The sequence below is a fragment of the Halichoerus grypus genome, chromosome 6, assembly GCF_964656455.1.
Source record: "Halichoerus grypus chromosome 6, mHalGry1.hap1.1, whole genome shotgun sequence".
NCBI classification, from domain to species: domain Eukaryota; kingdom Metazoa; phylum Chordata; class Mammalia; order Carnivora; family Phocidae; genus Halichoerus; species Halichoerus grypus.
In genome coordinates, this window is record NC_135717.1 from 9,733,175 (window position 1) to 9,745,115 (window position 11,941).

The window sequence follows — 11,941 nt, forward strand, 5'->3', positions numbered from 1 at the left end:
GCTCCAAGAAAGAGATATTCTCCTCTATTTTCTTCTGAAAGTTTTATAATAGTTCTTTTCATTCAGATGAACTTAATTTTATTTAATTTATTTCTAGTTTATATATTTATTTCTAGTTTATATAATTATATATATTTCTAGTTTAGTTTATTTCTGATATATATATATATTAGAATTTATATATTGACTATGAATATTTATATATTTTATATAATATATATGTATATAATATACTATGCTGGTCCCCAAGCTGTCCCAGTTTGTGCCTTTTTGGAATTTGGTGACCCTTATTTTGCTCCATGAGAAATCCCAGTAGGCATGCTATCTCTGCTCTCCCCAGTTCTCTTATATAGATATATTTTTTGACTTAAGTGAAACATGCTCAGTTATTGTTGCCATCAATAAAAATAATCATATCTAGCACTCCTTCTGTCTTTAACACGGGGGCCCTGGTCTGACGGGAGAGCCATGGCCATGCCTTTGGGGAGAATTTTCTGGGAGCACACAGGCCCTGCCCTGGGAAGCCTGTCTGAGGTATAAAAATATGAAGGAATCATAGACACCGGAATTTGCCAAACACATCAGCAGATGCCACAGCCTGGGAGGTCTGGCCCTGTCCGCAGCTCTGGGCTGCGCTGATAGAAATAGCCAGTGTGGCCAGGTGCTGTCGATTCCAGGGATTCTTGGGGAGTGATTTTGCCCCGGCTTCCTTTGTGGACACCTGCGCCGGGATAGTAAGATTTATGGTAGGTATCCTAGGCCTAAGATAGGGGGCTGGAGGCAGTGAAGGCAGGCGTGGGGCACCTCAGCTTCTCGTGGTCAAAAAGTGCCTGGCCCAGTTGTCTAAGAGCCAATCTGTGTCTTCTTTCCTCAGCTGTGACCACCCCGATTTGGCATCCCCTCCACCTTATCTCCTTACCTCGCTGCCTTATCTCCTTCCCTCTCCCTCAGGAGCCTCTTCAACTGGCCCACTGAGAACTGGTTCTGGGGTCAGCCGGGGTACCCAGGTCTTGCTCTGTCTCCGAGCAGGTCTTTACACTCACTGGGCGCTGGGCTGTGTTGGGAGCCAGCGAGGGTGGGCTTCGGGGTGGGCACCCGGGGCCTCCTGGGTGTGTGCGCCTGTGAGCATCTGTGGGTGGTGGGTGTTTACTTTGGGGTGTGTGTTGTGTATGTGTGTGTCTGTGTGGGTTTGTGCTTATGTGAGAGGGTGTGTGTTTCTCATCCAGGGAATCCACTGTTCCGGGTGTGGTCTGTCCTTTCCTGTGGGTGGCGGTGGGAGGTGGGAGGTGAGAGTGGCCAGGGTGGGGTTGGAGCTGTTTTCTCTTGGACCGGCCTGGTTGGCTGCTTTGGGGTAATTCCTAGGCTGTGTGGTGTCAGGGAGCCTGGGAGGGAAGAATGAGTCACGCCTCCCTCCCCACCTGCTCAGGGAAACTTCTTCCCTGTCCCCAGGGCCAGGTTTCACCAGAAGCCATAAAGAGGCCCTGCCCTGCCCAGGCTTCTTCCGTTTTTCGGCCAAGCCTGCTGAAACCGAGCCTGGGGGCTGCCTGGAAACCATGCCAGGGGCGCTGCCCGGATGAGCCCCAGCCCTCCGGGCACTAGGCAGCCTGAGGCCCTCCCTGCACCCAGCCTCCTACTCTGTGCCTTGTCTCTTTACGAAGCTCTCTTTCTCCCCAGGGGCCTGGGGAGGCTGCAGGCTGTATCAAAGGCAGGGACTCGGCGAGGGGCTGGTACTGAGAGAGGGGAAGGGGCTGAAGGCGGGGTCTCAGATGGCCAACTTGACCTTGGCCAGGCTACCTCTCCAATGGGCCAGGGTTTCACCACCTTCCCAGGCCCAGGTGGCCTGCTGTGGCCGAGGGGGTGATGGGGCAGGGGAGGGGACAGCAGGGGCCCTGACTCTGGAGTCCCCATCACCCCAGGGGCTCCTGGATAGCTCCCGCCCCTCCTCCCCTTCTCACACAAGCCCACGCTCCCCCCACCTCCTTCCTGCCCCTCTGTGGAGGGACAGCAGTCCTCCCCATCATGTCCAAGCTCAGTTCTCAGGTCCACCCCTCCCGACAGACCCAGGACAGGGTACCAGGGCTGTAGTGCCATCTGCCTGCCCTGCGGCCCCTCCCCTGCTCCCGGGGCCACCCCATCACGTATGGGCTGCCCCCTTCCCGTGGACCTCACTGTCCTGCCCTGGGTGGTCCCCTCCCGACCCTCTGCTCCAGGGCCTCAGCCACACTTGCTGTGTCCTCTGAGACACCCAAGACGCCCACTTCAGGCCTGCCCAGTCGCACCCCCCAACCCACGGCACCGGCCGGCTTTTATTTTCCATCATGATGAAAAATTCGTAAACCCCATCTATGGCTCACGATTTGCACTGCACGCCCGCCCTCTGCTGAACCCCACTGGCCCCATCGCATCCCTGCCGGTCAGGGTGCTCCCTTCCACTCCACCCGCCCGAGCGCAGGAGTGGGATTTCCAAACTCTGCCCCTTGGGCCCTTGGGCGCGGTGCCCCCTCGGAGCCTGCAGTTCCCACAAGCAAACACACGGGGGCGACTCCTGGGAGGGCGGCCGCAGACCCGGGGCTGGCCCAACCCTGGTGGGGAGGTGGACAGCCAGCACTTGTCCTCGGGGTGCAGCGCCCCTGCCAAGGGCTCTGTCCGCTTGCTGGGCGTCCCAGCGCATTCTGGACGGGGGGTTGTGGGCGGGGGGTGTGGAGAGGCACCCTGAACTTCCACTGCCCTGCTGCGTGCCCGCACCCTTCACCCCAGCCCCGCGCCATCTCAGGCAGGCCTGACCCACCTGCAGCCCTTGAAGGCAGGGCCCGTGGGGTTCTGACTTTCCCCGCAGCTCCAGCGAGCTGGGGGCTCAGTAATGTCTTAGAAACGAGCGTGAGCAGACCTGATGCTTGTGGTCGTGGTTACACACTCCGGCTTTGCTTTTGGTCAGTTCTGGGTTCAGGTTCTGCCTCCACAAGCTGTGTGGCCCTGGGGAAGTCACTGCAGTGCTCCAAGCTTCGGTTCCTTCGGTGGTAGAACGCGCCGATATTACCAGATCGGAGTTTCCCGAGGGGTAACAGCAGCTGTGTGGGGACTGCCTGGCACCGGCAGGCACTGGGGAAGTGCTAGTTATTATTGTTTTTGAAGCAGCTTTATTTTTTTTTTAAAGATTTTTTTTTTTTTTAATTTATTTGACAGAGAGAGACGGCGAGAGAGGGAACACAAGCAGGGGGAGTGGGAGAGGGAGAAGCAGGCTTCCCGCGGAGCAGGGAACCCGATGTGGGGCTCGATCCCAGGACCCTGAGATCATGACCTGAGCCGAAGGCAGACGCTTAACCACTGAGCCACCCAGGCACCCCTATTATTATTATTTTTAAAGATTTTATATATTTATTTGACAGAGAGAGAGAGCCGAAGCAGGGGGAGGGGCAGAGGGAGAAGCAGACTCCCTGCTGAGCAGGGAGCCCGATGCGGGACTCGATCCCAGGACCCCGGGATCATGACCTGAGCAGAAGGTAGGCGCTTCACCGACTGAGCCGCCCAGGTGCCCCAGTAAATAAATCTTTAAAAAAAAAAAAAATAATTGCAGTGTAGGGACATAGCAGGCTTTGTGGATGCATTCATCCACTGATGGCCACTGGGTGTCTCCACATTTTGGCTCTGGGGATAGTAGCGCTATGAACATTCAGGGCATTACTATTACTGTTACTGGCCTTGCCTCCAAGGCAGCGAGGTCTGAGCTCCCCAGCCTGGCCAGAACACAGAGAAGAGAAAGAGCTTGGGAGGGTTGCTTTGGTACCAGACTCATTCCAAAGGGAGGCCGGGGGCTGTGGAGTTAGGTAGGGCAGGGGAGGCCACTTCCCATCAGCAGGGGAGCCCAGTGTAATCGGTTCGGGGCCAGGTGCTGGGGAGAGGCTGGGGAATCGAGGCATGGGTGGCCATGGGGCTGGGGACACGGGAGCTAGGGAAGCCCTTGTAGGTGTGTTTTGGGGAGGGGGTGGACAGTATCCGTGCGCCCCAGCCCTTGGGCAGCTCTGGGGCCCTGGCTTGCAGGGTGCAGGGTGGTGGGATGGGCCAGGCCTGAGGAGCTCCTGTCTTGTCCTGCCTGCCTGCTGACTGCACCTCAGCATCCCCACCCCACACCCCTGCTTAGCTGCTGGGGCCCTCACCTCACCCACCTGCCTGTCTTCCCATACTCTCTGCCCCTCCTGCCTTCCAGACCTCTACTCCCTCCCCACCTCCCCCATATCTCACCACCTTTGCACCTGTGGTTTCCCCTACCTGGAAGGTGGGTGCCTCCTACCCACCCTCCTGATGGGTCCCTGAATTTTTCATTTTGAAGAATTGAAAACCTACAGAAAAATTGCAAGAAGAGTGCAATGAACGCTCACCGTCCACCAGGTTCACCAGTTGCTAGTCTTTTGCTCCATTTGCTCACTCTCTCCCCTCCCCACACACATACTTTTTGTTTCTGACCCATCTGAGAGGCACATACACCGTGACAGTTGGCTGCCCCATAGTTCAGCATGCATCTCCTAAAACATGACGTTCCCCATTAGAGAGGTTCTGGAACATGAGCAGAACTGAGTACTGAGTCCTGCCCGCTTGCAATCTCAGTGCCCCTTCACTGCCCAAGCAGGAACCAGGAAGGCTCCCTGAAGGAGGTGGGGCTTTGGCTCAGCTAGTTAGCTTGCTTGCTTTCCTACTTTCTTTTTAAAATAGACTTTATTTTTATTTATTTATTTTTTCAGTAGGCTCCACGCCCAACCTGGGGCTTGAACTCACGACCCTAAAATCAAGAGTGACATGCTGCACTGACTGAGCCAAGCACCCCAAAATAGACTTTATTTTTTGGAACTGTTTTGGATTTACAGAGAAATTGAGAAAATAGTACAGAGAGTTCCCGTATAATCCTCACACCCAGTTTTCCTATTGTTTTTTAATTATTTTTATTTTAATTCCAATTTTCCAGTTTATTAACATCTTGCATTAGTATGGCGTATTTGTTTCAATTAATGAGCCAATATTGATACATTGTTATTAACTAAGACCCATACTTTATTTTGATTTCCAGTTTTTACCTCTAAGGGCTTTTTTCTTCCCCAGGATCCATCCAGGATACCTTATGTCTGGTCATCATATCTCCTTAGGCTTCTCTTGGCTGCGGGACACTTTCTCAGCCTTTCCTTGGTTTTGGTGACCTTGACAGTTTTGAGGGGTCCTGATCATCAGATATTTTGTAAGATGCGCCTCTATTGGGATTTCTCTGATGTTTTCTCATGATTAGACTGGGATTATTTTGGGGGGGGGAAGCAAGATCACAGAGGGAAAATGCTTTTTTTTAAAAGATTTTATTTATTTATTTGACATAGAGCACAAGCAGGGAGAGTGGCAGAGGGAGAGAGAGAGAGGGAGAAGCAGGCCCCCAGCTGAGCAGAGAGCCCCACGTGGGGCTCCATCCAGGCCCCTGGGATCATGACCTGAGCCAAAGGCAGACGATTAACCGACTGAGCCACCCAGGCGCCCCGGAAAGTGCTATTTTTTTCACATACCATCCAGGCAATATACGACCAACATGGTTTCTGGCTATTGATGTTGACCTTGATCACCTGGCTGAGGCAGTGTTTGTCAGGTTCCTTGACTATAAATTTACTCTTTTTCTCCCCCTTCCCGTACTGTCCTCTTTGGAAGGAAGTAACCGCAGCCCACACTTGAGGCGAGGGGGTTATGCTTTCCCTTAATGAAGGTACAGCCTTTATGCTCAGTTTTTGGAACTTTTCTGCTCCGGAGATTTGTTTCTTTTCCTCCCTTTATGTAGCCAATCATTTATTTCTAGTAATATCTGCCTTCTTTTTTTCACCCATGTTCAGTGATAACTAAGAATTCAGGAACTAGCCTTTTTAATTTTTTTAAGATTTTATTTATTTATTTGACAGAGAGACACAGCGAGAGGGAACACAAGCAGGGGGAGTGGGAGAGGGAGAAGCAGGCTCCCTGCTGAGCAGGGAGCCCAATGCGGGGCTCGATCCCAGGACCCTGGGACCATGACCTGAGCCGAAGGCGGATGCTTAACCGACCGAGCCACCCAGGTGCCCCAGGAACTAGCCTTTAATGGCTGTTCAGACACACGCAGGCTCCCCTTGGGAGAGTCAGAGAGCAATACCTGGAAACCCCGCCTAGTTGGGGGGCAGGCGGCAGAAGCCACATCCGCGAGCCGTGTGGCAGGTGCTCCGATGGGGGTGACCACAAGCATGTAGGTGAGCCCACGGGTCGCCCCTGAGCGGCCTGAGAGCTGGGGTTTGAAGGATGGGATGGGCTTTGCCGTGTTGGCAAAATGATGAGTGTGCTCCTCGGGCAGAGGCCCCAGTCTGTGCAAAGGTAGGAGGCTTGAGAAGGACGCGGTATGCGCAGAACATGGTGATAAGGGACAAGTGGCTGGCAGACGCGGTGGACATCAGGACATTAGGATATGTGGCAGGAGAGAAAGGCTGGGCTAGAACTAGGGTAGACTTTAGGGTCCGCTCCGGGAGGCGGACGTCATCTTGCTCACTTGGGGCACCGGGGAAGCCTAAAAGGCTAGTGTGTGTCTCACAGTCACTGTGCGCTTGGTGTGGAGGGTGAGGCCTGAGAGAGGCCAGCAAGGAGGCTGGGGAGACAATGGCTGGTGTGGGGGGTGGGTGGGAAGAGAGACAGGGCTGAGGCAGCAGCTCTCCCTGAGCTTGACCCCAAGGTAGAGGCCAAGGTCAAGAAGAGCCAGGGTTTGGTGTTCTGGAGTGGAGACAGACCAAAAGGATGGGGAAGAGGTGCCTCCTTTGGGATGCCATGACTTAGGGGGCTGTGGGCCACTTGAGAATGGGCCGTGACAGGGAAAGCTCCTACATGTGCTCCTACTATGTGCCCGGCAGCGCTATTCCCAGGAACAGAAGGTGGTACCTTTTAGGTGATGGCTATATGGTTCCTGGTCAGTGATTTCTGATTCCTCCGTGTAGCTGAGAGGCCACTGAGCCCCAGGCCCTGGAGGAGCCACTGGGCCTGGAGCCTGGAGGTTTCCATGGCAGCCAGGGCCTGGCAATGGCTGAGGGGACAAGGAGGGACTCGTGGGTGTCCTGGGACCGAGAGGATCCCTGGGTAAAGAAGGAGCTGCAGGAAGGAGCGAGGTTGGATTTCCTGCCAGCCGGCGGAGATGCTAAAGGCTGGAATAAGGTGAGTGAAAGAAAAGAAACGAAACTCGCTCAGGTGTGTTGTGGGGACCTTCCTACTGCCTGGGTGGCGAGGCCTGGGTAGGCTGCGCGGGGTGGGGAGAGCCGTGGAGTGAGGGTGGTGACACCTGGTGGCGGCCTGCCAGCCGCCCCTCCCCCCCCCCCCCCCCCCCGCCCCGGGCACCTGAGGCTCCCCCAGCCACTCTGGAGAGAAGCAGGGGTGTGCGGTGGGAGGGAAAGGCATGACTGAGTGCTGCGGGTGGGTACTCGGGCGCCCGTCAAAAGTTCAAACCAGGTAGGTTAAGCCGTGCCATAAAAAGAACATTGAAAAAGAAAAAAGTTCAAACCTAAACACAAGTGTGGCTGCTCCGGGCTCGCCCCCTCCTCCCGCTCCCCAGCTGATGGGGCAAATCGGGTCGGGTGCTCTTCCTCGGAGCTAGACCCATCCGGAGCTGGGAGCCACGGGGAATGAAGGCTGCCGGCCGGGCTGGGTCAGTGGGTGCACCTGGCAGGAGGACCAAGAAGATCTCGCAGCTGGACCGACGGGGCCCGAGGAGGCGAGGGGTCAGGATCTGGGGGTGGGGTCTGCCCCATCGGGGCCAGAGGCTCGGAAGCCAGGCCTGGGGGGCCTCTGCAGCGGGAGGGAAGGGTAATGTGATCTCTGAGTCACCTGGGGTTGGGGTGATACCACTTAGGATCCCTAGACTTTGGATATGTTTTGTTCCTGGCCTGTCACTGCTGACTCACTGGCAACCAGCCTGGGAGTCCCCAGGTCAGCCTGCTGGTTTCTCTCTCCCTCTCGGTGTGTCATGGAAACAGAAACAGCTTCTCTGCTCTGTTGTCAGCAGGCGTGTGCCCTGCCCCGGCTGCTTGGAGGGCAAGGGTGCTGGGTTCCAGGCTCCTCGGAGGCTCCCACCAGCGGGGTGGGGAGGAAGCAGGTTGGGACGACCCCAGCCCCTGGCTCTGCCCACTGGAGACACGGCCCAGCCTAGCCCAGGGCCAGTGGGCTGCTCTGGGGGTCCAGGCTGGTCCTGGGTCAAGATGACCCCCCACCCCGGCCCCCATGAAGCCCCGTCTCCTCTGCCCTGAGGCTCCTTCATCCACCTGAAAGCAGGGATGCCATCCTGTCTCTCATTCTCCAATTAACCTGCCACACTGGCCCAGGTACCTACCCATGAGTCACAGCTGGCTGGGCCTGCCCTTGCTCAAAGTCTGTCTCTGGCTCCCCTGTGCCCCCAGACTCCTGGACTCGGCACTCAAGGCCTCCCCTGATAGGCCCAACTTGCTTTCCAGCCCAGCTCCATCGTCTGTTGGCTCCCCACAGAGGCCCTCCCCCCCGCCCCCCCATCATTTCCCCTTTTGGAGAACTCTCTTCCACCTGTCACCTCCTCCAGGAAGCCTGCCCTGGGTCCCGGGTGGAGCTGGCTCTTTCCTTTGCAGAGTTCACATAGAGCTGGCCTTTCTGGTGTAGGAAATTGTCTCTTCAGATCTGGGGGCCTTGAGGGCAGGTGCCGGCCAGATTCCCCACTGAGCTCCATGGCCAGCCCTGGGCCAGTCCAGTGCAGGAGAGAGGGTGGATGCAGAGGACAAGCCCCAGAATCAGGCAGGGCTGGGTGTGAATCCTGGTCTTGTCATTATTCTGGTGGCCCTGAATGTCACATCAGTTCTCAGAGCCTCAGTTTTCCCATCTCTACAGTGGGAACGATGATACCCCCACATAGTTTTGTAGTAAAAGAAAATGATTTCCCGTAATGCTAAGGCCCTCAGCCTAGTGCCTGGCCCCTGTCAGGTATTTTGGGAAAGCTATTTGCTGACCAACTGACTGGAGGGGTCTGGCGGAAGCAGGTTCCCTGGCTGGGGAGGGGTGGGGCTGGGCAGGATTAACTCCTCCATCAGATTAGAGTCCTCAAGGATCCCTTGGCCTTTAGGTTCTCTCCTTCCACTGCTTCTGGAACATTGAAGACACAACCAGCAGAGACAGGGGCTGCCCTGAAGTGAGAAGGTGGGGCGCAGGGTGGGAGGGACAGGGGTGGGTGGGAAGGAGGTCTCATGCCTGGGGCCTGGGATGGACTTTTCTGAGATGTAGGGGAGTGGCCCGCCTGTGAATGGCTGGACAGCAGGGTGGGATGGTGAGGATGGCCACGGTCACCCATAAATATGGGGCTCTTTGAAATCGCCAGCCTGAAGCTGGGATCCAAGGCACAAATTTAATGGGAAGCAATTAAAAACTCACTCAGTCCTGTCCTCTCTGTAAGTCTCCCCCTCACAGAATCCTAGCCGCATCTGACCCTCTCTCTAACCAAGCACACTCAGGGGGCCCCCAGCCCCTCCCTAAGCCCCTCCCCCTCTCCGACCCATCCCTGTCCTTCTGCTGGGGTTGGCCAGCCCGGCTTCTCTTCCTTGGAAATGCCACCCGCCCCCCCCCCCCCCCCCCCCCCCCCCCCCCCCGCCACCAGCCCACATGCGGCCCGGCCTGGGGGCAGCACAGGCTCAGCCGGTCTGGCCAGGCTGGGCACTCAGGCCTCCCATGCAGCCAGGCCTGTCATTACCCCACCCCGAGCCATTGGGGAGGATGGCCACTGGTGTGGGCTGCCAGGCCGAGGGCCAAGGGCGACCTGCTCAGCTTGGGCCTGGGCCTCCACTTCCGAGCCCAGCAACTGTGGCTTTCTGGGGCCTCTCCTCTGGGCCCACCAGACCCCGGTCAGGGTGGCCAGAAGAATCTCAGGGGGCCCAACTCCTGGGCCCTGACTCTGTGTCTTCCCTGAGCCTCCCAGAGCCTGGGAAGGAGGCCTCGTCATCCTCCTTACCCAGATGAGGAAATCAGTTGAGAGAGTTCAGTGCCGTTGCCCAATGTCACAGAACGGGTAGTGTTAGAACTGGGACTCGACCCAGGGAGGGCTGGGGTTATTTCAGAGGGGAGCCACAAAGGGGCCACCATGTCCTCCCCCAGATTCTGAGAGTGCCAGCCCGGGGCCCAGCCTTCCCAGCGGAGCGGGATCCACCCTGGGGAAATCCCGGTTGCTGCCAGAGCCACGCAGGAGGCGGCCGGTCCACACCGGCCCGGGTCTGTTCTGGAAGCCTTGGAACAATGCAGGGGGATGCTCTGAAGTGACCTTGGTGACACAATGTGTAAACTCACCGAGGACCGTGACAATTCCGTTGCAGATTATTTACTGGAATTTAAACGTCTTAGAACTTAATGGCATTGTCTCTAGTTAAAAAAAAAAAGAACAGGATCTTAACTCGTGGCTGTGGGCTGAGAAGTTTGTGAACTTCTGCAGAAATAAATGGCTTTTTAAAAAAATATTTTATTTGTTAGAGCATGAGCCAGGGGGAGAGGCAGAAGCAGGCTCCCCTCTGAGCAGGGAGCACGATGTGGGGCTCCATCCCAGGACCCCAGGATCATGACCTAAGCCGAAGGCAGACGCTTAACCGACTGAGCCACCCAGGTGCCCCAGAAATAAATAGTTTTGGACCAACTTTCAGCTAGACCAATTTTTGAGCTGAGAGTGAGGCTGTTTCCTTTTTGTCTTAAAAAAAAATCTGCTTGATTTTATAAGGATCAAAATGTTACGTTCGGTATGTGGGTGGGGTGGGGGGTGGGGGAATAATTTTGAGCTGGCACCAGCTCACTGGTCTTAGTCTTCTTGTTCCCAGGAAATAAGGAGGAAAGGTCCCGGGACCCGGGTCTGCTTGGCCCATGGAGATTCTTCTGGCCGTCCTGGTAGGGGTCCAGTGGGCCGGGCGAAGTCCCTAGAAGGACATAGGCTCTGGGCTCAGAACGCAGCAGAATGGCTAGGTTTGGGTGGGAGACCGTAGCTGCCCTTTTCCTAGGGATGCCGGGGGAGTGGACACAAGTCACAAGGTTTGTGTGTGGGGGGGGTGGGGTGGGGACTTGTGATCCCAGGCTTGGCTGAGCTCCTACGGCTCCGGGGACGAGGAGTCTTAAGGAGTCCCAGCTCCTACCTGGTGGGAGCAGGACCAGAGCCGAGGGGTGGCTCCTTCATCCTCATTGGTAGTGCGCTTTCCAGCTGACAAGGCATTTTCACAGCCTCATCTCATTTGACAGCTGTCTTTGAGAGGGGAGGAGCACCGATGTCCTCATTTGACAAAGAGGGAAGTTGAGGCCGAGAGGGAAACCGGCCTCTCCAAGGTCACATGGCTGGCAAGAGGCTTTTGAGGCGGGCAGGGATGGGTGAACAGATGTGGGGAGAGGGCTGTCCTTGAAAAAACCAGCATGTATGATAATAATTCTATCGGCATAAAACTAGGCAGTGAATACTGGGAGAAAGAAGAAGTAAGTGCCAACCCAGCCCTGCTCACCTCAGAGGCGAAGATGATGGATAGCAGACCCATTAGATGTCACAGTAAAACGTTGTTCAAGCTGTTAGGAGCGGCAGACTCCGGAAGCCAGAGCGCGTGCAGGAAAAGTGTCTGGTCTCTGCTGGTGTTTTTCCTGCAGCAGGTGGGCGGGACCCCGCCAGGGCCTCCTGGCCCAAGTCAAGCCTCCACAAATATTTCTCTAGCTCCACTCATGTGCAGAGCTGCTCACGGTCTCGGGGGACCTCCTGTTCCTTCTGCACACCTGGGCCCATAACCCCATCCGGGCTCCCCGTAGACCTCCCCTGCTCTGGGCCTGCCCTTCGCCTGGGCCCCCCCTGCACCTGCCCTTCCCCTATGCCCAGCCCCTCCCCCACCTGTGATAAGCTTGGCTGAACTGGGCAGGGAAGGACAGCTTCTTAGTCACTTCTTTGGGC